Source organism: Opisthocomus hoazin, chromosome 32 (assembly GCF_030867145.1).
Source record: "Opisthocomus hoazin isolate bOpiHoa1 chromosome 32, bOpiHoa1.hap1, whole genome shotgun sequence".
NCBI lineage: Eukaryota > Metazoa > Chordata > Aves > Opisthocomiformes > Opisthocomidae > Opisthocomus > Opisthocomus hoazin.
Genome location: NC_134445.1, coordinates 3118403 through 3144167, shown reverse-complemented (window position 1 = coordinate 3144167; position 25765 = coordinate 3118403). Strand labels below are relative to the sequence as shown.

The 25765-nt window shown below is 57.0% G+C and overlaps 1 protein-coding gene across 5 annotated transcripts in view; it reads left to right on the top strand.

Moving 5' to 3' along the window:
• The window catches only part of HDAC7 (histone deacetylase 7), a 102874-nt gene that overhangs the window by 22604 nt on the left and 54505 nt on the right, over window positions 1–25765 (top strand). Inside the window, exon 1 of one of the 5 annotated variants that reach the window (XM_075445612.1) lies at window positions 13890–13963. The exons of the other annotated variants lie outside the window; for them this stretch is intronic. The gene's annotated coding sequence lies outside the window, so the exon portion shown is untranslated. Of the gene's footprint in view, window positions 1–13889; window positions 13964–25765 lie in introns of those variants that run through there. 5 annotated transcript variants of the gene reach the window in all.

The following is a 25765-nucleotide window of genomic DNA, read 5'->3' as shown; positions in this document are numbered from 1 at the left end:
CCTTCGCTTGGAGGTCTGGCCACTTCTGCAGCGAGACTGCTGGCGGGGCTTCCACCTCAGCCCAACTTGTGGTGGCCCTGGGGAGCTCGTGATGCCAGGAGGCTCGCTGGCAGTGCTGCGTTGGCCAGCCTGAGCTGTTCTTCTCAACAGTCACCCTCACAAGGGACATCTGGCAGAGTTAAAAGCAGGGGCCACCAGGACTGGCCTGGCTGTGGGTAGGATGTGGTTGCTCAGCAGCCTTTGGGCGCATCCTTGCCCATGGGTTTTAGACATCTCCATCCTCACGACTCATTGTGTTCATCTCTTTGGTTGTCACCCTTAGCGCTCTGAACGTGCTCGTTCTGCAGTTGTCAGAGGTCACTTTGGGCTCCTCTGTGGCTCTCAGAGGTGCTGAGGAACTGACAAAAGTTTTGCTGTCAGATCTTGTGGGACTGGGGGAGAGAAGAGGAGAGCTGGTGCTCAAACCATCTTCAGCAGGTGGACTGCTTGAGCGAAAGCAACCCTTGGGGTACCCAGGCTGTCAGGAGCTGGTGGGTTTATTTGCCTTGCTGAATTCATCTTGGATTAGACACTTCTGTTCACATTCTCTGCTAGGGACCATGAGCTCTGGATGTTTCCGAGCAAGCTGCAAGGGCATCTGTACATGTGTCTGTGTCCACCTGGTGGCACTGTGTCTGCCCTGGGTCCTGCAGGTGAGGAGCCTGACCTGCTGCTGGAAGAAGCTTTCAGATCCTCAGGTTAGGTTATGCTACAGGGAGCGACCTGGTGTCCGTCGTGGTGGTGATGCCCTGGGTACCTGTGCTGCAGGACCCTTCTGCAGTGATGCTCTGGGGACCTGTGCTGCGTGACTGCAGCCAGGCTCTTCACCGTGGTGCACGGCAGGTGTAGCCATGAGCATAAGAGAGGTTCTGGCTGGATATGAAGGGGACCTTTTTCCTTAGGAGGACAGTCAGCCATTGGAATAGGTTGTACAGGCTCCATCATCAAGCTTTTCAAGACCAAAGCCCCAGGCAACTTCCTCCGTCTCATAGCTGTCCGTGTTTCAGGCAGGAGGTTGAACTAGAGACCTCCAGAAGTCCCTTCCAACTTGAATTATCCTATGACCCGATGACAACTCTTCTGGCCATAGTAGGAACTTTGCTGCTTACGCTCTCACTTCTCAACCCATCTGCTGACGGCAGCCAGCACCTCCTCCTCCCACCCCCTCCTTGACCGTCGGGGCTGTGCAGCTCCTGGCTTTCTCCATGTGTGTCTCTCAGCAAGCTCTGAGCATGACACAATCCGTTCCACGTCGCCTGTTTGCACTGCCGGCGCGTTCGCCGGTGAATCGGCACCAAGGAGCTAAGTGTTGCCTCCAGCCTCTGCAGACAGGCTGGGAGCTGAGCTCATAGCTTGCTGGGTGGAAAGATTTACTAGCACTGTCATTCCTGGTGTGTTTTCTGAGCCTTTTTGAAAGGCAGGAATCCACCTTCCTCTGCAGACCCGCCGAGTCTGGTGGCACGGCTGCGTTGCTGAGTCTGGAGACAGCTCTCCGGTCACCCAGGTAGACCCTGTCGAGGAAGAGGACAGCAGGGTTGCTGTCACAAAGCTTTAGAACATATTGATCTTCCCTCTCCAGCCCAATCCATCCTCACAGCGTCTCCTACCCCAGGGCTAGAGCGCTTGGGTGAGCTCTGCATTCTTACTAATTAGAGAGCAGCTATTGATTCAAGCTGTTGAATTGATGGAGAAAGTACCTTGCCTCTGGATGGATTACGACATCCCTGAAATGCTCATTATTTCTCATTGAGATCTATTTATCTCCATTTGGATCTCTCTCTGCTGTTGGACAAGAAAGATCCTTCTGCACTGAGAAATATTGCCCCTTGCAGATAGCTCCGGTTACAGTTCACTCATCCCATAACCTTCCCCTGGATGCACACGGTGCTCATGTTACATGGTAGGACACGTTACACGGTAGGACATACGAACTCTGGATCTTTACTGACCTGCTGTGATGTTTCACCACCCTTCTTCAAGGGCAGGTGCCAGAGCCGGGGTCCATCCTCATGCCTTCAGAGATGTGTCAGGCTTTGGAGGAGCCAAGCGTGTAGGTTTGGCAGTGGGACTTTCCTGAAGGTCTGAATTCATCTCACCTACCTTCAGATGTCTTCACCTGAGCATCACTTTAAAGCGACTGAGGAGAACAGCTTTTCTAGGGCATGAGTCATCTGGGCTGTTTTGGAGATGAACGGTGCCTGCTCTGCCCAGGGATTTCACGTGTGGTTTTTCACTTGTAGCGACTGATGCGGTGCCCGTGGAAAGTTGCCCTCCTCGGTCACTTCGGTTGTGTTTCCTATCAGGCAACCTACGGCAAGCTGCTAGCTTCAGATCAATATTTCCTTTTTCTAACTGGTTCGATGAGAAAATCACAACTGCCTGGGTCAGGTTAAGAAACTGCTGTCTCTCTTTTAGCAGTCGCTGCCAAGTTGCAGTAAATTCGGGTGGTTCCTGTGCCCAGGCTGGCTCTGAGGAGCTTTAAGACGAGGTGCAACTGTCATTTTTGCGCCCTGATAGTTAAAGTTCTGCTTTATCTGCCTGAAAGGTTTGGAGAAGGAAAGCCAACTGCAAAACCCCATGAGCCACCCAAACCCTCTCTGCCGGGGAAACCCTCCGGCCCCAGCCTTTCGCAGGGGGCACACGGGTGACAGAGGCCAGGGGAGGTGGCAAGGGCAGGACCCGCAGCGCTGGCACCCCAAACCCTTCCCGCTGGCTTTAACCCCCGAGCAAGTCCGTGCTCTAACCTTCAGAGCGCAGGACGCCGGGGTGGTCCCCAAACCCACCCTGAGGGTAGAAGCAGAGCCAGTTTTGTGCTGCAGGCACAGGACAGGCAGCCGGGACCCAGCGTGGACTCGGGACCGGTGGCCCAGGAGGTCGGGCCACAACACAGGGGTTACAGCCTCTGATGCCAACGCGCCCGGCAGCTCAGAGCAGCGCCCAGAGCGTGCCAGAGGCTTTTGTTCCTTCTCCTGGTGTTTAGGAAAACACAGTTTTGCCGGCTATTATTTCTTTATCTGGATGCAAACCCTCTGGGTATTTTGAAAGGAAATAAACAATTTCCACTCACTCAGGCGGCGACATTTGCAAACTGCCGTGAACTTCAACGGCTCCGTTCTGCAAAACTGTTTGGCCTCAGCTTGTCTAATGAAAAAGGCAAGGAAGAGCAGGTAGCAGGCAACGTACACACGCGACGGGCTCCACTCCACATTAGAGCTGCTTTTAGGGATGTATTAAAAAGGGAGATGTCCATAGAAACTCCTGTGTAAGCTGGGCTGTGCTTTGCTTCGCAGGGAATGTGCGGTGAGGAACCCACCGGGTTGCCTCCATGCTTGCGAATCCCACGGGTGATAAGTGAGGAAGAGGCTTGGAATTGGGAGGTGTGGATTTGGCACCCGGCTACAGGGGAGACGACAAAGCCACCGAGTTATTGCGAGAGGGCGTGCGGCCCGGGGCCGCGGACGGGGTTTGCTACAGAAACATTTAGTCAACTCGCAGGCTGTTTCGAAAGCTAAATTCAGAGCTGCTCCAGCTCCTTCCCCAGCCCATTGTTGTGGTTTTACAATCACATTTTCCTGTTTTTAAAACAAATGTTTTTCTCTCCCCTGGGGCTGTACGAAAGCCCCGCGAGAGCAGCAGGGGAATCACAGAATCACAGAATCACAGAATAGTAGGGGTTGGAAGGGACCTCTGTGGGTCATCTAGTCCAACCCCCCCGCCGAAGCAGGGTCACCTACAGCAGGCTGCACAGGACCTTGTCCAGTCGGGTCTTGAATATCTCCAGAGAAGGAGACTCCACAACCTCCCTGGGCAGCCTGTTCCAGTGCTCCGTCACCCTCAGAGAGAAGAAGTTCCTCCTCATGTTCAGACGGAACTTCCTGTGCCTCAGTTTGTGCCCATTACCCCTTGTCCTGTTTGGGCCAGCTTGGCCGCCCTGGAGCAAACGCACCCACCGGCATCGCCCCTTCCTCCGCTTTGCCCCCCGCTTTGCGCAACGCGCGGCCGCGCTGACATCAACGGGAGGGTGAAACAGGCAGGCAGAAGTGTGATTATTTTTAATTTTCGAATTTTTTTTTTAAAGTCGACGGTTCCTCTTTACTGCGCTGTGGTTTCACGCTCAGCAGCAGGATGGTGAAGGTATTTTTGTAGGTCTTATTCAAGGAGTGTCTATTTAAAACCAACTTTTGGGCTGCCAAGCAAATGGCATCGTTCAGTTCAAAGCACAGGCGGAGAACGGGGCTCATGGGGAAATGGGTTGGCTGGTGGCAGCCCCTTGAGGGCTTCTGCACTTCGGCTGTCTGACAGGTGCTGGGGGGTCTCTGAGGGTCCTCAGAGCCCGAGTCCCAGCAGAATCCGTACCGAGGGTGGACCCATTGTGGTGTACGCAGAGGCGGTGCAAGACAAGGGCTTGTGGAGCAGAAAAAACCCTATTTATTATACAAGTTCCTGTATGCAGAGTGTCTGCACGCTCCCAGTGTTTTGCATTTAAATATGAATAATTTCAGGTTTACTGAATGAAAGTCAAGAAGTTTAAAGGCAGAGCGGCTCTGCTGAGCTGCTTCAGCCGTGCCCGGCGTTTCCAGGCAGGATGCAACTGGGGCCGAAATGGCACCGGGAGTGGGCTAACGCTTGCCCAGGGTGGCCAGGACCTGCTCAGCCCCTGTTCCGGCCCTGCTTCCTTCACTTGTACAGCTGAGACCCTGAGTTACGAAACACAAACCCTCCAGTGCCCAGCACAGACCCCAAAGACCCGACCCATCGCCCACTGCCTGTTTACCCAAAGCGTCGCTCGGCGCCTGCTTCCCGGCCCAGCCGCGCGTTGCCCAACGCAGGGCGTGAGTTGCTGCTCTCGTATCGTACATCAGCAAATAAAAAAAGGCATCAAGCACTCTTGTGCCCAAGTCAGCAACTCGCCCACCACCCACCCGCTTGCTGGGTCAGCCCGTCCCGCCGCTGCTGGCAGGCTCAACAGGTTGCCCTCAAACCCTCCCGAGCATCCCAAATTCAATCCCCAGCAGAGAACGAATGGAGAGGGGGAAAAAAGGAGAAAGGCTGATGGAAATGTAGGGGTTGGGAGGAACGGCTTCATCCCTGCTCGTGCACCCAGGGCTACAAGGATGGTGAGGGGACTGGAGCATCTCCACTACGAGGAGAGGTTGAGGGAACTGGGCTTGTTCAGCCTGAAGAAGAGAAGGCTGCGAGGGGACCTTATAAATGCCTACAAATATCTGCAGGGTGGGGGTCAGGAGGATGGGGCCAAGCTCTTTTCAGTGGTGCCCAGTGACAGGACAAGGGGCAATGGGCACAAACTGAGGCACAGGAAGTTCCGTCTGAACATGAGGAAGAACTTCTTCCCTCTGAGGGTGACGGAGCACTGGAACAGGCTGCCCAGGGAGGTTGTGGAGTCTCCTTCTCTGGAGATATTCAAGACCCACCTGGACAAGGTCCTGTGCAGCCTGCTGTAGGTGACCCTGCTTCGGCAGGGGGGTTGGACTAGATGACCCACAGAGGTCCCTTCCAACCCCTACTATTCTGTGATTCTGTGATTCTGTGATTCCCCGCTGCAGCTGCGGGCTGCTTTGCTCAAGCAGAGGGATGCCAGGCAGCACCACGCGGGGCTCTCCGGTGTCACCAGCATGAAGCTGGAGTTGAGGCGAGCAGGAAGAAGGTTTTCAGATAGGATCTGAGGAAACGGAGCAGGTTTCTCTCCCGGTCGTGTCTCCAAGCCTGCCAGCGCCGAGCGCGCTGCCTTGGGTGCCGTGTTAGCTGTGGCCCCGCTCTGGCGTGACGGGGCTTGTGCGGATGCGGGGAGCAGAGGCAGCTTTATCTCCCCCGCCACGCACCCCAGTGGGGTAGGTAACGTCCCTGCCTTGGTTTGCAGGTGGAAGGGCATGCTTGGAGCAGACGCTGCGTGCTGGAGCATTAGCAGGAGATCCACAGCTACTGAGTGAGAGCAAACAGTGATTTTCAGCATCTTGTAATGAGGCTAAAGCATCCTGCTGCCAGACTGTGAGTTCCTGCTGCAGCCCAGGGAGGCCGAAATGTAGCTGAAACCAGCACAACGCCATTTCCCCCTGGAAAGTAGGAGAAACCTTCATTTTTTTTCACATTTTGTGAGGCTCACAGGTGACCTGGGAGGTCCGGACCATGCACAGCCCTGGACCAGCCCTAATGAGAGCAGAGCTTTGTGGTTGCAGGACAGGCAGGCGGAGGAGCTGTGTGCTCGGGATGGAAAGCGTGTGGATGGAGGGAGGAGGACACAGATCAGCACAAAGCTGGGGAGAGGATGCTGGGCTGTCCCCGAGGCCGTGGGTCCTGCCTACAGCAGCTCTGTGTGCTTCTTTCTTATGCCTTCATTTTGCTCAGGTAATTCTGGAGCCACAGGGACGCGATCCGTCCCAGCGGGGGGGAATGCTGGCTGCTGTGTCCCTAATTCTACCAGGTCCTTCCCTCAGATCAGCAGGGCACGCTTGAACACGGTTCTCCCAGTGCCAGCAAGAGGCGTTTGCCCAGTCGCCCCTGCACACCAGCGTGGAGATACCGGGCAGCTTCCTGTTCCCAGGGCTCCGCTGAGGGCAGCCCCGTGCCAGGAGAAAGCTGGCCACAGCCCAGGTTCCCAGCGTGGCTCCATAAACCGGGGCGGGCCGGGGAGCTGAGCGTGCGTCAGAGGATGCTCTCCTCCGGGGAGCATTGCTCCCGTCTGATCGAAACCACCGTCACTCCTCACCTGCCGCAGCCACCACCTACGTGGCCTCGCGCTCTTCCAGACGTTCCCGCTTGCGGCAGGCAGAGAAGCTACAGGCAGCAGGCGTGGGACGGGCAGCGCAGCAGCCCTGAGCTTGGGTGGGCAGGAGGTGGTGGCTGGTGGTCTCCGAGATGCCCCTGGATGGGGGATGGAGGCCAGGAGAGCTGCTAAGGACAGGGCTGCCTGTATCTGCCATGCATGGGTCTTCCCAGGGAGCGTGCTCAGCCTCGTGGCTTCTGCCATTTGGGGAGCCAGGAGTGCACCCACAGCCCTGGGGACATTCCCAGGCTTATCCCCGTGTTTTCATAGAATTGTAGAATGGTTTGAGTTGGAAGGGACCTCAAAGATCATCTGGTTCCAACCCCCCTGCCATGAGCAGGGACATGTTCCACTACACCAGGTTGCTCAAAGCCCTGTCCAACCTGGCCTTGAGCACTTCCAGGGAGGGGGCAGCCACAGCTTCTCTGGGTATCCTGGGCCACTGCCCCACCACCCTCATAGTAAAGAATTTCTTTCTTATATCCAGACTAAATCTGCCCTCTTTCAGCTTGAAGCCATGGCCCCTTGTCCTATCACTCCATGCCCTTGTCAGAAGTCCCTCTCCAGCTTTCTTGTAGGCCCCTTCAGCTCTCTGGCTTGCTGCATGACTCGGAAGCGTGGTGTGATGGGTGGCAACTAGAAAAGCACGCCCCGCCGCTCAGCAAAGGTTTCGGATGGGAACTGCCACTGTTGCCCACCCTCCTTCCCCCTCCTAGGCAGACCAGGTCCTTCTTCTAGCTCCCCCCTACCCCGAGCATCGGGGCCGAGCCCGTGTGGGGATGCGGGGAAGTTGGGACGAGCCCGGGCAGCCTTGAGCATCTTCGTCTCCTTCTCTGGCAGTCTGAGGGTTGCACAACGTGTGGGGGTGAAGCATGTTCACCTCCACTGACCAAAATAGCACGTTTCTTTCACAACCGGCAGTGGGTTCTGCACATGTCCCCCCGCCCGGCCGCAGCAGAGCCCCAGCCCTGCTGGCAATGGTCTGTGAGGGAGGAGAGACTCAAGAAAGGGAAGCGGTGCCTTGCTTTCCAGGCTAAAAATACTGGCTGCGCTTCCAAAATAATCTTGGTTGAATGATGTCGATTGACCCCACGCTCCAAGAGTGCCCGCTGGTTCGATTCCCCAGTAACTGCAGTCTGGGCTTTGGTCAGCTGGATGGAGGAAGGTCTCGGTGGGATCTCTTTGCTGTTGGAGGTGGGTTTTGCTGTTTGCGTGCAGGTAATTTCTGAATGGGGTTGTAAGGGGAGAAGCCAGGCTGCTGCTGCTTTTTGAAAATATGAACGTGAAAAAGTTCACAGATTCCAAAGCTGAATACGAAGACCAGAAGAACTCTGGTTTTCCAGCTGGCCCCAAATCTGACCTTTTACTTGAGCTGTTATTTTGTAAGGGAAAAACACCGGCTTCCTCCAGGATGCCCCGGGGTAGATTCCCGTGGGTTATACTGGAACGGGGAGCAATCAGGAGGAGCAGCCCCCGGCTTGCCCTTCCCAGTGTATCTGAGCCTTTTTGAAGGATGAATTTAGTGGAATTTAGAGCCCTGAACAGGGGAAAGAGCTAGGTGAGGAGGATGAAACCCTTTTTCCTGCTGCTGCCGCCCAACATAAGCCATAGAGAACGGTCCTCACTGATGGCATCTTTGGTCAGCTCCACTGAGTAATATGCAAATTTATGCAGAGTGGAGCTTGGCGGGGCTTATGTTATAAAGTTCTCAGAATGAGCTGTGAGTCAGAAAAAACATTGCCACGGCAATTTTGGTGGTGGTGGGGCTCTGGGAGCACATCAACATCCCACACCGGAGGTTGCTCTGGGTGAGGACAGGGTGGGCTTGGAGCGCAGACCCCCCACCAGGCAGGTGATGCTCGGGCGAGCCCTCGGATGTCTGTGGGTCCGCTCGGTGCTCACCAGGGGGTTCACGGCAGCTCACCCACCCCATGTTCCTGGTTTCCCATTGCTCACGCATCTGGAGAGGCTTTGCACCTTGTTGCTTCTCTCTTGGCACCGCTTTGTGGCGTGGTCCTCCCGCGGTCCCAAAGCGCAGCTCAGGCTGGCACACGTGTGGACCCCCTTCCCGGTGGGGGTCTGAGCCTCCAGCAGCCCCCAGCCATGCGCTGGCTTCTTCACCAGCCTGGGAAACAGCCAGTGCTTTTGCAGCTCATGAAATCAAGGATGTCAACGCTTTTTCCCCCACCGGTCGGATTCCTCCGCTGGCACCGATGCTGAGGTTTCCCTGCTATCTACCCCGGCTTCAGTTTGGGATTCATTTGCAGCCATCTTAAATGAGCAGGACTTCTGTTCCAGTGTTATTTCCCAAATCAGAAAGGCATTAAGCATAAGCTCCATAGTTACGAGTCAGTGATAAAGCCTTTGTCCCCTGAAGACTGAACTGCCAGCAGGTGCTCTTTGAGGGTCGCGCATCTCCTCAGCCGAGCTTTTGCCAAGCGTTCCCAAGATGAAACCATGGATAAATCAGGTTTTGAAAGTTCGGAAATGAAAGGGAAGGAAAGGCCAACCCAGAAAAAAAAACTGGCACAAAGGAAAGGGAAAGAGAAAGCCCCAAATGTGAGGTGCACCGTGAGCGGCTGCAGCTTGAGCCTCCCAGCTTCAGAAGTGCCAAAAATAACCGCGTGGTCACCGGGGCTTACAGCTCTGTGCCAGCCTGCGTGCATGCACGCGTGCTGGCTGTGTGGCTTCCCATGTTCTGTTCTGGTACTGTCAGAGCGTGCAAAATATCTCGGCAAAAACACAGCCTCTGCCCACCCATGTTTCGGTGTTTATCTCGCTGCATCCGCGACCTCCGGAGATGCTGAGCGGCTGCAGCCGAGCAAAGGCTCCTCTAGGTCTCCTCGCTCCGGGACGAGGCAGGGTTTCGCTCTGCCCCTGAAGCGATTTTTATTTCTTTGGAAAAGAGAAGTGTAATTTGGTGGTCAGAGAATCCTCCGCGTTTTGGATTTCCTGGAAATGCAGCTGTCCTCTTGCAGAGGAGCTGCCGCCAAAGAAGGCGTCGCAGGCTGCGCATCCCGTGGTCAGTAAGGAAATCTCGAGTGATGTCACCCTGCCTCTGCACGGGATCTGAAGCCCCCGAGCGCGACCTCCTTTGCTCTGAATTTGGCTCATTTTCGTTCTTCGAGGTGCTAGGCGCCCACCGTGCGCCGCGTGGGGATGCTCCCCCGTCCCCTCCTCACCCCGTCGCGTCCGGCCGCGATGGAGCCGCCCCGTCCTGGCTCCGACACCCACCACGAGCTCCCGCAGCGGGGGGCCGGGAGAGCCCCGACAGCCGGCGAGTTGCCGGGAAACACGCAGGAGAATGGCGTGTCTTAAGCCCGCAATTTTATGCAATTTCAGAGTTTTCCTCAGGGCTGTGCGGAAGTGTCGATCTCCAGTTAGGTTTGCAAAGCTCTCCTCAGGTCAGGGCCTTCTGCCAGTGTGTTTGCTGCCCCTTTTTTCAGCAGCTCGGTGGCTTGGACGTTCACCCAGGATGGAGGGGACTCAAGGTCAAGTTTGGCTTCCAGTGACAAGGATTTGAACTGTTTTCCCACCCGCCCTGGGTGTTTCTAACTGCTCGGCTGAGGGATTGCCGGAACAAGCTGCTCACGGTCCCTCCTGTCGAAGCAGGTCCGCTCTCTATAAAATTATACCATTTTTATTGGGTATGATGCAGTGCGGTGCCCTCCTTCTGGTGGTGAGGGTGCTCCTGGGTGATCCCATGGGGGAGCGACCTGAGTTTTGGGTCTTGCTCTGATGGTTACTGCTTTTGCAGTACGGCTGCTGAGGTGGTCACGGTCGAGAGCAAGGGGCTACAAGGAGAGGTGAGGGGAGCTGGTCTGTCTTAGGGTGGGGAAGAGCAGACGAAGGAGAGGTCTGACCACAGCCTATCGCAACCTGAGGGCAAGCACAAGACAGCAGAGCCAGCCTGTTCCCAGTGGTGGGAGCACCAAAAGGCATCTGGGACAGCTCGAGGTTGGCTGGTACAGGCTGGACAAGCGGAGGGGTTTTGCAACCCTGGGGTGGGCATGCGGAGAGGGGGAAGATCTCCACCCTTGGGGATGACCAGCCTGAGCGAGGCAAAGCCCCGAGCACCCTGCTGTGGTGGTGGGGAGGGTGCTGCTCTGAGCAGCAGCATCCAGAGGTCCCTTCCCACCAGCACTCCAAGCCCTCAGGCATCTGCCTGTGGTGGGAGGCTGCAAGGCTGGGTTTTTAAATAGAAAACAGCACCCAGTCCCAACGGGAGGTACTGAAGCCTGACCCGTCAAAAACCCAGGATGCTGCATGTTTGAAAGACAACCTAAATATTCATGTGGATTTCAGAGCAGCTGAAAATGCTGCTCGGAAAAGGAATGTTTGGCTCAACTTCAATTAAAGAGCTGCTAGGCTCCTCAAATATCAAATTTAAGGCAGACTGTGATCCGTGTAATATTCTGGATTAGTAGTATTTAATTTTCAAAGCGAATACACTTCAGACTAATATAAATAGCAGTAGAAAAGGCTGGCAAGTGTCATGGCTCTTTCCTGCTTGCACATCCCACATCTTTCTGGAGCCACCCTTATTTTTACCAGCCGGATGCATCCAATCCAAGTGATGTGGCCACTTGAAAGGACTTGTCGTTGGTGACAGAGTCCCAAGGAAACGGCACCAATCTGCTGAAGACAGCCCCGTGCTTTCGGCTTTGCGTCCTCTGCGCTGCCATACAGCTCTCGCTGCGGACTTTGCTGGATTTCAGATTTTGTGAGTACATCCGTGGTGAAAAGTCTTTTCCAAAAGTTAATTAAGTGATTAAGTCTGGGCTCAGGGTCCAGCTGCAAGAGGTTTTAAATCTGCAGTTCCTAGTTTTTGCTCTTTAAACATGTCTGTGAATCGTACCGGACTCTCTAGCAAAGAGCAGCGCTCTGCCCGAGCTGGCAGGTTTGGGAAGCGAGATAAAAAGCTGCAGTAACAGCAGAGCTTCTGACCGAAAAGCTCTTGCTGCAAGAGGAGAGTTTCTTAAGTTCCTGCGTGTAACCAGCCTGACCCTCACATTTTCTGTGTCTGGGATTTATAAGCTGTAGTGAAGCTTCTCTTGCAGCTCACTGATCTCAGGGCGATCGGTTTGGTGGGGACCAAACGCTGTACGGTCGGTGAAGAGGAGCTGTTGAACCCACCGAGGTTGAATTCAGCAAGCACCTAACTGGGTGACTTTCTATGATGTTAAATAAAATAAGATGTTAAGATAGAAAGGAGACAGACTCCATTTGAAAGAAGCACGTAAACCAAGGATGGCATCGCGTGTCCAGGTGAAACACAGCTCGGAGCGACCCTCCAAAGGCAGCAGCAGTTGAAGTTGCCACCTGTGAATGCTTTTAGGCGTTTTGGCTGTGGGTTACACGTCCCGCTGGGCTGTTGCCGGGGTTTTTCACAGCCGTTTGTTGTGGCAGATGCTGCTCCTGTTTGTCCAGCATCAGCTCGTGCATGGTACGATGCTACCCATCCTGTGAGCATCAGGCATGGGAAAGGCCATGGGTGCTGGCGTCCCGTGGGTGCGGCGGTGGCCGGGGGTCACGGAGCACCCCACAGCCGTGCGATGAGCGGCAGGGCCCAGAGCACAAGGCTGTTCTATGACCCCCAGCACCCTGGAATCGTGGAATCATAGAATGCTTTGGGTTGGAAAGGACCTGCAAGGTCATCTAGCCCTCCGCCCCAGCAATGAGCAGGGACATCTTCAACCAGCCCAGGGTGCTCAGAGCCCACGTCCAACCTGGCCTTGGATGTTCCCAGGGATGGGGCATCGACCACCTCTCCGGGCAAACTGTGCCAGGGTTTCACCACGGTCATGGTAAAAAATTTCTTCCTTACACCTGGTCTAAATCTGCCCTCTCTTAGTTTAAAGCCATGACTCCTTAGAATCATAGAATGCTGTGGGTTGGAAGGGACCTTTACAGGTCACCTAGCCCAACCCCCCTGCAGTGAGCAGGGACATCTGCAACCAGCCCAGGGTGCTCCTAGCCCTGTCCAGCCTGGCCTTGAACGTTTCCAGGGACGGGGCCTCCACTACCTCTCTGGGCAGAGAGTTGTCCCATCACAACAAGCCCTGCTGAATGTATTTTCCCCATCTTTCCTGTAGGTCCCTTCAGGTACTGGAAGGCTGCAACAAGGCCTCCCCGCAGCCTTCTCCTCCCCAGGCTGCCCAGCCCCAGCTCTCCCAGCCTCTCCTCCCAGCAGAGAGGTTCCAGCCCTCGCATCATGGCTGGGGCCTCCTCTGGCCCCGCTCCCACAGCTCCAGCTCTGCCCTGTGCTGGGGGCTCCCGAGCTGGGCGCAGGGCTCCCGGGGGGTCTCAGCAGAGCAGGGCAGAGGGGCAGAACCCCCCCTCGCCCTGTGCCCACGCTGCCGGGGATGCAGCCCAGGGGACGGGTGGCTTTCCGGGCTGCGAGGACACGTTGGGGGCTCACGCCCAGCTTCCCACCCCCAGCACCCCCGCGTCCTTCTCCTCAGGGCTGCTCTCCGTGCCCTCACCCCCAGCCCGTGCTGATGGCGGGGGCTGCCCCGACCCAGGACCTTGCTCCTGGCCTCGCTGAACCTCAGGAGGCTGTGGGCCCGCTTCTCCAGGTCCCTCTGGACACCATCCCCTCGGTCTCGGTGACCCGAGGGTCTTTCCCAGCCCGAGGGGTCCCGCAGACCCGCGCCAGGCCGCGGAGGGCGGCTCCCGAGCCCCTCAATCCCGCTGCTGCCCAGGAGCCCCAAGGCTGCTCCTCCCTGGGCTCGAACCCCCACACCCTGCGCGCAGCCCCCGCCGCCCCCCTCTTCCCGGCTGCGCGGATCCGCCGCGTCCGCGGGTTCGAGCCCGGGTTCGGCGGTGCCGGGGGGAAGGGGGCGGGGGGGGGCTGTGGCGGCGCCATTGGCCGCGGGGCGGCACCGCCCGCAGACAACGCGCCGTGGGCCGGGCCGGGCCGGGCCGCTCCTCCCTCCCCCGCCCGGTTCCGGTGAGGCGGCGGCGGCGCAGGTGGTGCCGGAGCCGCCCGCTGAGCCCCCGCCGCCCAGCGCGGCCCGGCAGGGGCCGCCTCCCCCCCCCCTCCTCCCCGCCCCGCTCCGCCGCCGCCGCCTGAGCCCGCCGCCGCCTGAGCCCGCCTCGCCTCGCTCCCTGCCGCCGGCCTCCGCCCGGCCCCGGCCCGAGGTAGGCAGCGGGGCGGTGGGGACGCTTCCACCCTGTCACCCCGGGGCGGGGGGCGAGAGGCCTCCCCTGGGCTGAGACCCGGCCCGAGGCCTCTCCCGAGCCGGGCCCACCAGCCGCGGGGGGCAGGAGGCCGCCCCCGGGCCGAGCCCCCGTCCCCGGGCAGCAGAGGCCTCCCCCGGGCCGGGCCTGGCCCCGCTTCGCTCACGCCCCCGGGAGGGAGATGCCTTCCCCCGGGGCAGCCCCGGCCAAGCCCCCGGCTCGCCCCCCTCCCTAGGCCTTGCACCCCTGGCCAAGCCGCCCCTTCTCACCCCCCTCCCCAGGCCTTGCACCCCTGGCCAAGCCCCCCCTTCTCACCCCCCTCCCCAGGCCTTGCACCCCTGGCCAAGCCCCCCATGCTTGCCCCCCCTGCTCCCCAAAGCCCCCTGGGGCCAGCAGGCTCCTGCGAAGGGGTACCCTGAAGCCAGGGCCCTGCGTTCCACCGGGATGGACAAGCCCCCCTCGGCAGCAGGGGTTTGGCTGGTCTGGATCGGGGTGGGGGGCTCCATTCCCGGGGTGTTGGAGCCCTGCAGTGCCTGTCTTGGGGTCCGCAGCCTCCGGCCAGGGCTCGGCTGGGGGGTGGGGTGCTCCCCGTGTCGACGCAGGGGTGCTGGCAGTGCTGACAGCCCCAGTATCGGAGTACGTGTGGCGTGCCCAGCTCCGGGCGAGCGAGCGTCTGTCGAGCCGGCACGCAGATGGGCCCCGGCCGCAGCCGAGAGCCGGTGCTGGTACCTGGGGAAGCGTCCGGTGGTGGTGGCTCCGACTGGGGCTGATCCACCCCGGGAGGAGAGGGTGTCCCGTGCGGGTGCGTGCGTGGGGCTGTGCGTGTAAGCCCGGACAAGCTGCCAGAGCCGAGGCAGAGATTGAGGCTCGTGAGTCCCCGACTCATCGGGTCGAACGAGGTCCGCAGCCCTGCGGCCACCTTCGAGAGCGGGTGTTGGGATGTGTTAAACCTGAGCCTGTTTGCTGGGATGTTTTTGTTCTATTTCTGTTGCCTTTTCCTTCTGAAGGCCAGCTGGCGCTGGCAGGGAGCGAGGCGTTAAGGGCGAAGGAGCGATGGCATGAAGAGTTCTGCTGAGCTGCGTCCTCCTTGGGTGTATTTACTGAAACAGCATCTCTCCAAATACCTTGCTGAGAAAGGGTGTGAGCAGCTGCGCTGGGTAAAGAGCTGTCGATACCCCGAGTAGCCCGAATCTGTCTGGAGACCGAGCGTACGAGCCAGTGCAGCCCACAGATCTGCGAATCGTCCAAGATTTGCCCTTTTGCTGGCAGTCCCCGGGCTCCCAGAAAGCAGATCTTCCCACACCTTTTTCCATGGTGAAGGTATTATCCGGGGTTTGGGCACGTTCCGAGGCTCCGCTGAGTAATGGGATGTCGGGAGGCTCCTGCAGAGGCGGCGTTGAGATGTGCTGGGCTTGGCTCGATGGCGAGTGCGCGGGAGAGACGAGGTGTCTCTTGTCATGGGGGAGGAAGGGAATGGCCTGAGGATTTGGGCTGTGCAGTAGCTTTTGCCCGAGTAGATGATCTGGAAGTGGTTTCTGTCCCATGTTTGTTCTAGCAGACGGTCAAAGCAGCACGCCTTGGGAGGATGGGGAGGGTGGGCCCCGCTCTCCGAGCGTCCGGATGCGATACCTCTGACCAGATGTTTGCAGAGCATTTGCAGCCTGGAAATCACAGCCTTTCTCAGGAGATCTCCGGCGCTTCCTGGTTTGCAGCGAGGATCGGAGGATTTCAGCACTTCCTACTCGGCTGCCTGATGTGAGCAGGAAGTGGGAGCGTGAAAATGGCAACAAAAGTGCTCACAGCGAGCCTGGAAGCTGGGCAGGCAGCGCGTGGGGTGGTAATGAGGTTAGACCTGTTCCGAGCAGGGTCCTAAACCTTTTGGCCATGTCCTTTGGGGCTGGACAAGTCCCAGTGCCAGGGCCGGTCCGTGCAAGCGTGTATCTCGTCCTGGGACAGCATAGCGGGAGGATGAAGGTGAATGTGGACGGGTGTGTGCGAGTGTCTCTTTTCCTGCAGTTTATTAAATGGCTTCGTTGCATCCTGCTGGGGCTCGGACGGGAACCTCCCAGGAGGCAGGGAGAGGCTGGTGCTTTGGCTTGGTGCTGGGGGCTGTCCAGTGCAGTTCTGATCTGGTAGAGGCGTTTCGAAGCGGCGCGACGTTACATCTGGCCTAGCAAAGTGATAAACTTCGTGTCCTTGTGTGGCTGTAGGTCTGGGTTTGTGTCGTGCCCCCGGCAGAGATGGGGAGTTGAGGCCTGCGCTGGCTGGAGCGTGCGTGCCACAGCTGTGGCCCCGGTTTCTGCGTTCGCGCGTCGCTGGGCTGTGGATTGGAGTAAAGACCCAGCTGATGTCTGGCGTTGGAAACGGGGGCTGGCTGCTGAAAGTCTTTTGAGGCAGGTGGTTCCAGGGATGCGAGTGGCCACACCAGTGGCTTTGGGATATGTGGGTTAAGCCAAACGGTTCTCCCACTGTGGGGCACTGGGGTAGGAACAGCTCTTGGGAAGCTGAAAGCCAGTGCTGCAAAACCCTAACTGTCTGGAAACTGTTGAAAGCAAAGTGAGGTTTGAAAATGTCAATAGGAAGGAGATGTTGTGTATTTGGAGTCCGTGGCTCAGATTTTCAGGCTTTTTCCTGTTCAGATAGTGAGACGCGATGGTATACGTGCTTTTTGAGGGAGTCTGGGAGATCCTGCGATCATGAATTTAACAGCTGGGACCTTGGGGAGGGGAAAAAACAAACAAGTGTGTTGGCAATGCTCCGAAACAAGGCAGCTCCTTCTACCTCGTTGCCTGACTCTCGCAGGGGAGATGTGCCAATCTCCTCCTCAATCTCTGGTTCAGACATCAAGACCTCAGTTCTTCTGATCTGATTTATTACCTTTTGATCTCCATCCAGCCCCACAGCCGCTCTCTGCGGTGCGCGCGGGGTGGGTAGGTGAGTCAGTCCTGCCAGCTGCTGAGTCCTTCCCGATGGCTGCTCTCATTCCCTCGCTATGCTCCCTGAAGGCAGGAATGCATCCTTCCCCGGTTCAGGCTTTGCCGGCTTCCTATGACCAGCTGCTTTGCTGACTTTTTCGTCGCTGGTAAAATGGGGGAGATGACAGCCGGCCAGAGAAGCGTGTCCTGGCCTTGCTGGGTTTGAACACTCTGGTTGCAGCTGGGTGGGCTTGGGGCAGGCTTGAGCAGCCCTCTGTGACCGAGGCTTTGAGAGCCCCGCGCGGTTCGGTTCCCGACTGGCACGGCTGGTCTCTCGCCTGCCCTAAAAATACTGCGGAAAGCCCTGCCCCTTGCCGCCGAGCAGCCTCGCTGCGCGGCCGTGATGTTTTCCTGCCGTTGCTGGTGGCTTAATGTACGTGGTTTGTTTCTGGCCGCCCCGCTCCCACCTCTTTGGATGCGTACGGGCCGCTCTGCGGAATCGCCTTCCCCGAGCAGCGGGGCTTGGCCGTGCCAGGGGCAGCTTTGTCGCTCAAAGGAGGTCTGAGTTGCTGTGTTTGCTGTGCGATGTGAAGGTGCCGGGAAGCTTTTGAGGGGATGTACAGAGTTCAGGAGGCGTGGAGCGGCTGGTGGGGTGGGCTGTGAGTTGCTAGTGCCGTTAATGTTAACTTTTTAGCAGATTAAACTTGGGTCTTGTTAAACCGAGCCAAGGAAGTTTAGGAGAGCAGTGCTGTCCTGCAGAATGCAGGCAAAGGATTTGTTTTCGTTCTCTGCCTTGGAAAGCTCCGTCCTCCCTTGAAACTGTCTTCCAGATATAGCAGCAGTTGCTAACACTGAATGAATGCGTGCTGGATTTAGGCAGCTCGGAGGCTGCTGTATGTTGTGCAGGATTCAGTCGTATGGGTTTGAGTTTAGGCAGAGCAAGCGGAGCTGGTGTGCTTGGGTGGCATTGTCCCAGTTGTCAAACTATAAATAGCAAGCGGAGCCCAAGCGCTTGTCGAACTGGCTTTGGAAATTTCCCAGACTCACCTTGGAGGAGGAATCCGTGCCAAGGCACATCAGCCCTTGGCAGAGCGGGGCTGAAGGCGGCGAACGCTCAGCATGATGCAGAAGTACCCGTAAGCGAGTCGGTGAGGTGGCAGAGTTGGTGGGAGTGCCACATGTCACTGTGGTCCGTGTTGGGTAACATCTGAGGATGCTGAGGAAAGAGCCTTGAGTCAGTGCTACGCTGTCACCCAGAGAGGTCTTCGGCAGGGAGGGAATGTCCAGAGTGGGGATCTCCACGGAGGTCCTAACCCCAGGGAAGGGCTGGAGTGAGATGGCGGCTACGTGTTACACTTTGATGCCTTAACACATCCATCACTTGTATCTGCTCATCTCCCCTCATCCGAAAAGTTTAGGCTGTTCACGTTCAAGGCTGAGCGTGGTGGATGGTGCTCGTGGTCTGTCAGTGCTGTTGTCGATGCAAGAATTGTGAAGGTGGCTCTGAGGCTGGAGTCTTCCTCGGTGTCTGGCTGGCTTGGCACGGCAACAAACCGCACGGCTCACTCGCAGCCAGATACGTTGGGCTCTGTCCCGTGAGGTGTTTGTATCCAGGAGTAGGAAAGCATGCCAGCGGGAGAATTAGCTCTTCCACGGGGCTGCATTGCACGTTGGATGAAGATACTGCTCACACCAGTGCAAAACAAACCCTGCCGCTGGTCTGGCACGCGGTCACGCTCACCCCATGGCCTCTCCGTGCCGCACAAAACGACGGCGTGTGCTTCAGGGGGACGGCTCTGCGCTGGGAAGGTGGGTGACCCTGCTTCGGCAGGGGGGTTGGACTAGATGACCCACAGAGGTCCCTTCCAACCCCTACTATTCTGTGATTCTGTGATTCTGTGCTGCAGGGAGCGGGCAGGAGGATGGAGAAGAGCTGGAAACGGGGAGTATCTCGTGCTGGCAGCCAGAAGGGATGCGTTTCTCTTGGTGGAGGAATTTTTCACGTGTGCGGGGTGTCCCCGTCAGCGGTGTCCGCCTTGGAGCATCCTCCCAGCGTTTGCCTGGAGACTGGGGGACGTGGAGCTGGCTACACGTGGCTCCTGGCTTTTGGCACTGATAGCTGATTGCTCTTCTGGGCTGTCTGTGCATCGCAGCGTGTAACAGGATCAAAAAAGCTCTACTGTTTTACTATAGCTACCCTAAAGTAATACCTCAAAGCCAAGACCCAAATCTTTGCTTATTTTAGGAATGACTCAGCTGCTGTCATAAGGCATGAAATAGGCAGGTAGGGCTTCCCGGTGCGCTTGGGCTGCGTGAGAAGGTTGCTCTCACCTGTACTGATTCACTGGGTCACGTCAGGTGGCCGTGGGCTTTTCATCCAGGCTCTCTCACCTTCCTCTCCTACTTTGCCTCTTTTATTCCCTTTCTCCACCTTCCCTTTTACTGGGGTACAGCCAGTTCTCCCGCAGCTCCCTTCTGCAAGGTGTGTTAGGCATTTATAGAAATAGGAAGGTGTCCTGATCTGCTCTGTGTTCCAGTGGTGGCTGGAAGGATGTCAGCCTGTCAGTGGGTCGTGTGCTTCTCCCAAAGAGAGCAGCGTGTACCTCTGGAGCATCCTGAGCTCCTGCGAGTGCCTTGGGGTTCACCTCCGTGGCGGGGGAAGCCAGGCAGCGGGGCAGCCTCTGGGGAGGAACGGCCTCCCTGCTGCTGCAGGAGGGAGTCCAGACGCGGTGCTGGGAGCGGTTCTCCGGGGGGTGTTCTGGAGCCTCACGGAAGGAGAATCTCTTACGCAAGGGAGGGGAAAACAGTGCTGGTGCTGAGGCTGCTTTTTCAAAAGCCGCTGTGGCGTAAGAGTGAGGCCTTGGGCAGCACAGAAAAAGTGGAGAAGGCCACTTTCTAGCCATCACTCAAGACAAAGCGAGGATTGCTCTCTGAATTTCTTCCTTTATGCGTATCCTAAACTTCAAGGCTTATGTAAATTCTCCAGGTTTGCTCAGCCTTGATGCATTTAGGTTGCAGAGGATACGTTTCCATACGTAGCCTGGGGGTGCAACTGCCAAGTGAAAATAGTCTCTTCTGTTCTTGCTGTAGACTCTTCTCTTCACCTCGCTGCCTTCAGCAACACTGCAGAGGCCAGTGAAAGCACCTGCTTTCCAGTATTATCTCTTAGTGGCTGTAGGGTGGGAATATTCACAGCGGAGGGGCTGTGTCCGAGGTGGGAGCGTGTCTCTGCTCCCTCGTGCCCCTGGACAGCCCAGTTCCCCCACCATTCTCCCACTTCCCTTGCCTTGCTCAGTCACAGGTCTTGCCGCGTCCTTTGTGCTATCGGTGGGAGCTCACCCTTGGTCCTCTGGCCTCTCTGTCCTCATCCCACGGCTGAGGCAGGGACCGGCACGTGGCTCCTTGCTGTCCCAGGGATGTCGAGGATGGAAGGTCGGCTATTTCTGCAGACACTACGGAGCATCTGGATGCAGGGAGCCTCTGCTTCTCTTGGGGCTCATTGCCTGGCTTCTCCTGAGCTCAGGGTCATGCTTGCCTCCTTCTTTTCCTTCTTCCAAGAGTGCACCAACACCTCACTGCAGTGGTAGAGCAGCCACCAAGTGAGGATGAGGAGATGCTGGTGGGCAGACTTGCAGTGTGGTCCATATGCTTTGAGAATTCCTTCCACAGAGACCAAGCTTGAGAGTGGATGCAGTTCTCCATGGCTCGGGGATGCATCGAAGCCTGAAGAAACTGCCGGGCCCTCCTCATGTGCCTGTGGTCAGCCCGCTTCGTGGCCTCGCTGCTTCCCTCCGCACTGGGGCTGAGACAGGCTGGATCCTCCCTGCCCTTGTTGGTGGCACTTGTATCGCCACAGCACAGTTGCAGACTGGAGATGCCACCAGCCGGAGGTGGCAATGTCCCCACAGAGGGGTTCCCCACGCTGGGGGACCGTCCCTGCCACGGTGCCAGGGTGGTTGGGTTTCGTCTGGGTCCCTGCAGCCACGTGGCTGTCACCTGCTGGCGTGGGGCAGGCAGAAAGGACAGCAGCGCTGGCTCACGCCGCTGCAATAATTGAACTGCAGCACTAAGCAAATCTGCGGCTTGTGAGCTTTATTCAGAGTGCTCAGCCTCTTTGAAACCGTGGTTTAATGCAGGCAGTTTGACAGAGGCCTTAATAAGCAGTTGCTGTCTGGATGACAACTGGAACTGGAGGTGCCGTGTTCGCTCGGATGCCCTGTGTAGGTTTTGGAGGATGTTTTTATAGCAGGCTAAGCTGGTGGGTTTGGGGAATTCAATTATTTAGCACTGTAGACTCTGTCAATCCCTACTTATGACTTACTCCTGTTCGAAAAAAAACAGTAGAAAATATATTTTTAGGTTTTGAGTAAGCTGGCAGAATGCACTGGCATCACGAGTATTCAAATACACACACTGACGAGGTGGCCATGCGATGAGCTAGCAGAGAGCTGCTGCAGGGACCGGTTTCAGGTGGTGAGTCTGATTTCCAGAAACAGTAGCTTTTATGTTTGTTTTCCCAGTATCTAAGGGTTGAAATCCAATATGCTCCAAGTGTTGCCGTTTAAATTTCCCTACATTAATCTGAATGCGGGTTGCTAACGGAGACCAACTCTTTCCTAGACACGTCTGGTGACCGAGCGCAGTCGCAACCCTTTCCTCTTAGAGCGTGCTGTGCTGCAGAGCTGCAAGGGTCTGCTTGAGGTTCGACAGCAAAGACGGGGTTTGGGGTTTTGTGGGTGCTCTGTCTGGTCGCTTTGGTCGTGTCGGCTCGCTTTGAGGCTCGGCTCCGTCACAGCAGGAGCTCTGGCAGCCCTGCTCCATGAGGTGCCTGGGCAGGCTGGACCTGCGGCAACACGCTCTGCTCGGCGTGGGCTGCGTGGCAGAGGTGTGGGCAGCACGGCGGACGGTTTGCTGGGGTTTTGTGGGATCCCAGGCAGGGAGGAGCAGTGGCTGCGCTGGGCTGCTGCCCGCTGGGGTCCAGCTGTGCCGGTCTCAGCGGGCTCAGCTGGTCCTCGGGATGCTCAGGGCACCGAGGGGGTGGTGCTGTGCCGAGGATGACCTGCTTGATACCACGCTGCTGCGAACACAGACGCCATGGCTTGGGTTTTGAGAAGCGAGCTGGGAAAGTGGTGTGGAGGTGGCCTTGGCGATTTGTCACAGAGTTTGCTTTGCCTCCAAAGCACACGCGGTGGCTCTACCTTCTGTTACCCAAATCTTTCTTGGTGAGGTGAGAGTTGTTGTGCAGAGTTTCCTCTTTATATCCTCTTATGTCACGCTGCCCCGCCGGCCGAGTGCGCTCAAAATAGCTGCCAATCCCAGTAGGTTTCACTTCAAGGTCTCTATTCTTAGCTTGCTGGTTAGCTGAGCAAGCCGCCTTACTCAGTAGTCATGAGTTCAAGGACTGTAGGGTAAAGACTAGCAAACTTATCACGGAATCACAGAATAGTAGGGGTTGGAAGAGACCTCTGTGGGTCATCTAGTCCAACCCCCCTGCCGAAGCAGGGTCACCCAGAGCAGGCTGCACAGGACCTTGTCCAGGCGGGGCTGGAATATCTCCAGAGAAGGAGACTCCACAGCCTCCCTGGGCAGCCTGTTCCAGCGCTCCATCACCCTCAGAGTGAAGAAGTTCTTCCTCATCTTCAGACAGAGCTTCCTGTGCCTCAGTTTGTGCCCATTGCCATGCAGGAGTTTTGTTTGCGTTTCATGGCAGCTTGGAAGGGATGGCTTGAGCGGAGCCCTACTCAGCAGCCTCAGACTTGCATGCTCTAAAAGAGAGCCACATGTATGGGAGTAGGAAATAAGAGTTGCCGGAGCCTGTAGGTGCTCCGGAGGAGGCAGACGGTCGGGAGACGGGGTGAGTCAGTGGGCGAGAGTCTGTTCAGTTGCCCGTTGCATCTGACCCATCTACGAGCAGCCTTATCAGATGCGTCTGACTTGCTGCACTGATGACCAGATACGTGCGTGGCAGGAGTGAAGCAGAAGTGAATGTGGGATGCGGAGCGGTGGCTTCCCGGGAGCGGAACTAGCTGGATGTTCTCCGTGTTGTGCCGAGGCTGAAGATACCTGCCACGCTGGTGATGTTCAGCCCGTCCTGTAAGTGCCTTTCCCATCTCTGGGGGATTTTTTTCCTTCCGTGCACGGCTGTAAATCCTCACTGGTCAGGTGCTCTGGCTAAAGGTGTACATGGGAGCATCCCTCTGTGTGGTGTGTGGAGAATGGCTCACGCGTGGGCCTGCACTGCAGCTCTGATCTGCGTCTGGTGGACACAGCCACCGCTGGGACAGGTTAAGGGCTTTGAGGGTTTGATGGCCTGTGCACAGGGTCCCAGCTGGGTGTCTGTGTGGGAGCTTTCCACAGCCCGTAGCCGCAGGAAGGGAGCGGGCAGCATCAGTCCCAGTTGCAGCACAAACACAGGACAGGCTCATCTGTTGTCTGCTCAGCCAGTGCTGGCTGTTTCGTTGGGAACTCACCATTTGCCCACCAGCTCTCGCTCAGATCTGATGAAGGTGATGCCTAGATGGATGCGGAGGGACGCTCGCTAGTCCTTCCGCAGGACTTAGCTGTTTTTGAGAGTGCCTTTTGGGAGAGATCTTGTTTTCCAGACTTTGTTTAAATCCCTTTCACTTTTTCAAACCGTTGTTGAAGCTCTCTGATGCCAGCTCAGCCGGGCTGAGGTGGATTTCCACCCAGGAGTGGGTCAGGCACGGCACGCTGGGGTTAGGGCACGGGCAGGAGCAGCATCCTGCGCCTGAGGGATTTATGGCACCGGAGCAACGAGCCCGTCCTGGGCGAGAGAAGGTGCTGGCCGTGGCTTTTGCTGCGCGCTGCGAGGTGACTGCGGCTCTGTGCGTGGAGCTGCTGGGGAGTGAGCGTTGTGTACCAAGTTCGCATCCTGCCTACACTGTGGGTAACGGTCACGTGCAGACAAGGCCTTTGTCCTGTGCCTGGCTGCTTTTTTTAAAATTTATTTTTAGGTGCTCTCTGGCTTCCTCTTCCTCTTGCGCTGCGTTGCACTCCCTCTTTCTAACTCCCTCTTCTAGGATTGCTTTTTGAACAATCAGTTCCTCCTTAAACCCATTTTTGCAGGCCTTTGTCTGCGCTTGGGAGCTGGCCCAGTTCAGCATTAGCAGCTGTGGCTCCTTCTGGGTAAGCAAGAACAAATAAAGGTTTACACTGAATGAATCATTTGAGCCTTATCTGTCTCTCAAATTCGGGACAGCTGTAGGACTGCTGCGTGGAGTCTGCCTGGAGGGCACAGAGGCTCCTCGGAGGAGAACTTCTCGGAGCTTAGTGGGTTTGTGCTGTTGATCCGTGCGCTGTCTCAGTGAATTCTTCTTTGCGCCTCTCTGAGCTTTAGCCTATGCTTGGTTACAAGGCACAACTCTGCAATAACTCCCTTTCCTTGAAGACCTGCTCCACGCTGGCTTTGCTGTAGGCTCCCGTGGAAGTTCGGCCTTCAGGGTGCTTTGAGTGGTTTGATAACTATGTGAAAATGCAGGTGCCAGCTGCAGAGCGTCGTGGTGGGACCCGTGTCGTGGTGGGACCCGCGTCGTGGTGGGACCCACGTCCTGGAGAAGCTTTGAAGGCAGCCAGTGCACGGTTTGGGGGAGCGAGCTGTTGGCCTCGCCTTGGGCCCTCCTCTGAAGCAAAGGCGCGTGGTGGAGTGTCAACACTGCAGGAACCGTGGTGTGGCTTTGCTGGTTTAAGAGGCAGGATTTGTAGATAAGTAGCGTTAGTTGGCTTGATAACAGAAATGTGGGAGAAGGGAGGGGAGCAGCAGATAAGCCTTGGGCTCGTGCCTGAAAAGTTTTAATCTGACACTAAGGTGGGGAGTTGCACCAGAGCTAATATTTTGATGAGGTGAACGGGACAGTTTTTTCTCCCCTCCTCCTGCCGTCCTCATCTTCTGGCACTCTAGATTAGACTTGGTTTATCCTTTCTACGTGGAGAGGCACCCTGTCTGACTGTAATGAAGGTCTTGCCAACAGATCTGGTGGTGTTTAGTGGTTTGGAGGAAGTGTTGGCGCAAGGCGAGCCTTGCCCGCCCTCCTACAGCCTAGTCCTTCTCCCAGCTCGCATCCCTCCTGTCCTCATCAGAGCTCATCAGAAGAAGAAGCAGGATTAGACACATGACACAGTGGTGGCCTGCTCGTGTCTCTGCATCCTCCGCAGATGCTGTGTGGAGGTTTTGGCTCTGCGGCTGGATAAACCATTCGCCTGTTGCGACGCTGGGAGCCACCGTGCTCTTGCAAACTGGAGGGGTTGGTGAAGCTTCCTTCGTGTGTTCACGACCTGCCTTCCCAGTTTGTCTCATCCCATGCCCAAGGCTGTGTGTTGAGACCAAGAGAGGGACACAGTGGCTTGGTGGCTTCAGTACTGTAAGGCAATGAGGACACATTTGCAAGACAGAAGTCCGTCCTTCCCAGCAGGCCAGGCCTTGGGAGGTGAAGATGGCTCTGTCCTTTCCAGTTCAAGAAAGATGAAGAGCTACTGGAGAGAGTCCAGCGGAGGGCTACGAGGATGATGAGGGGACGGGAACATCTCCCCTGCGAGGAGAGGTTGAGGGAACTGGGCTTGTTCAGCCTGGAGAAGAGAAGGCTGCGAAGGGGACCTTATAAATGCCTACAAATATCTGCAGGGTGGGTGTCAGGAGGATGGGGCCAAGCTCTTTTCAGTGGTGCCCAGCGACAGGACAAGGGGCAATGGGCACAAACTGAGGCACAGGAAGTTCCGTCTGAAGATGAGGAAGAACTTCTTCCCTCTGAGGGTGACGGAGCACTGGAACAGGCTGCCCAGGGAGGCTGTGGAGTCTCCTTCTCTGGAGATATTCAAGACCCACCTGGACAAG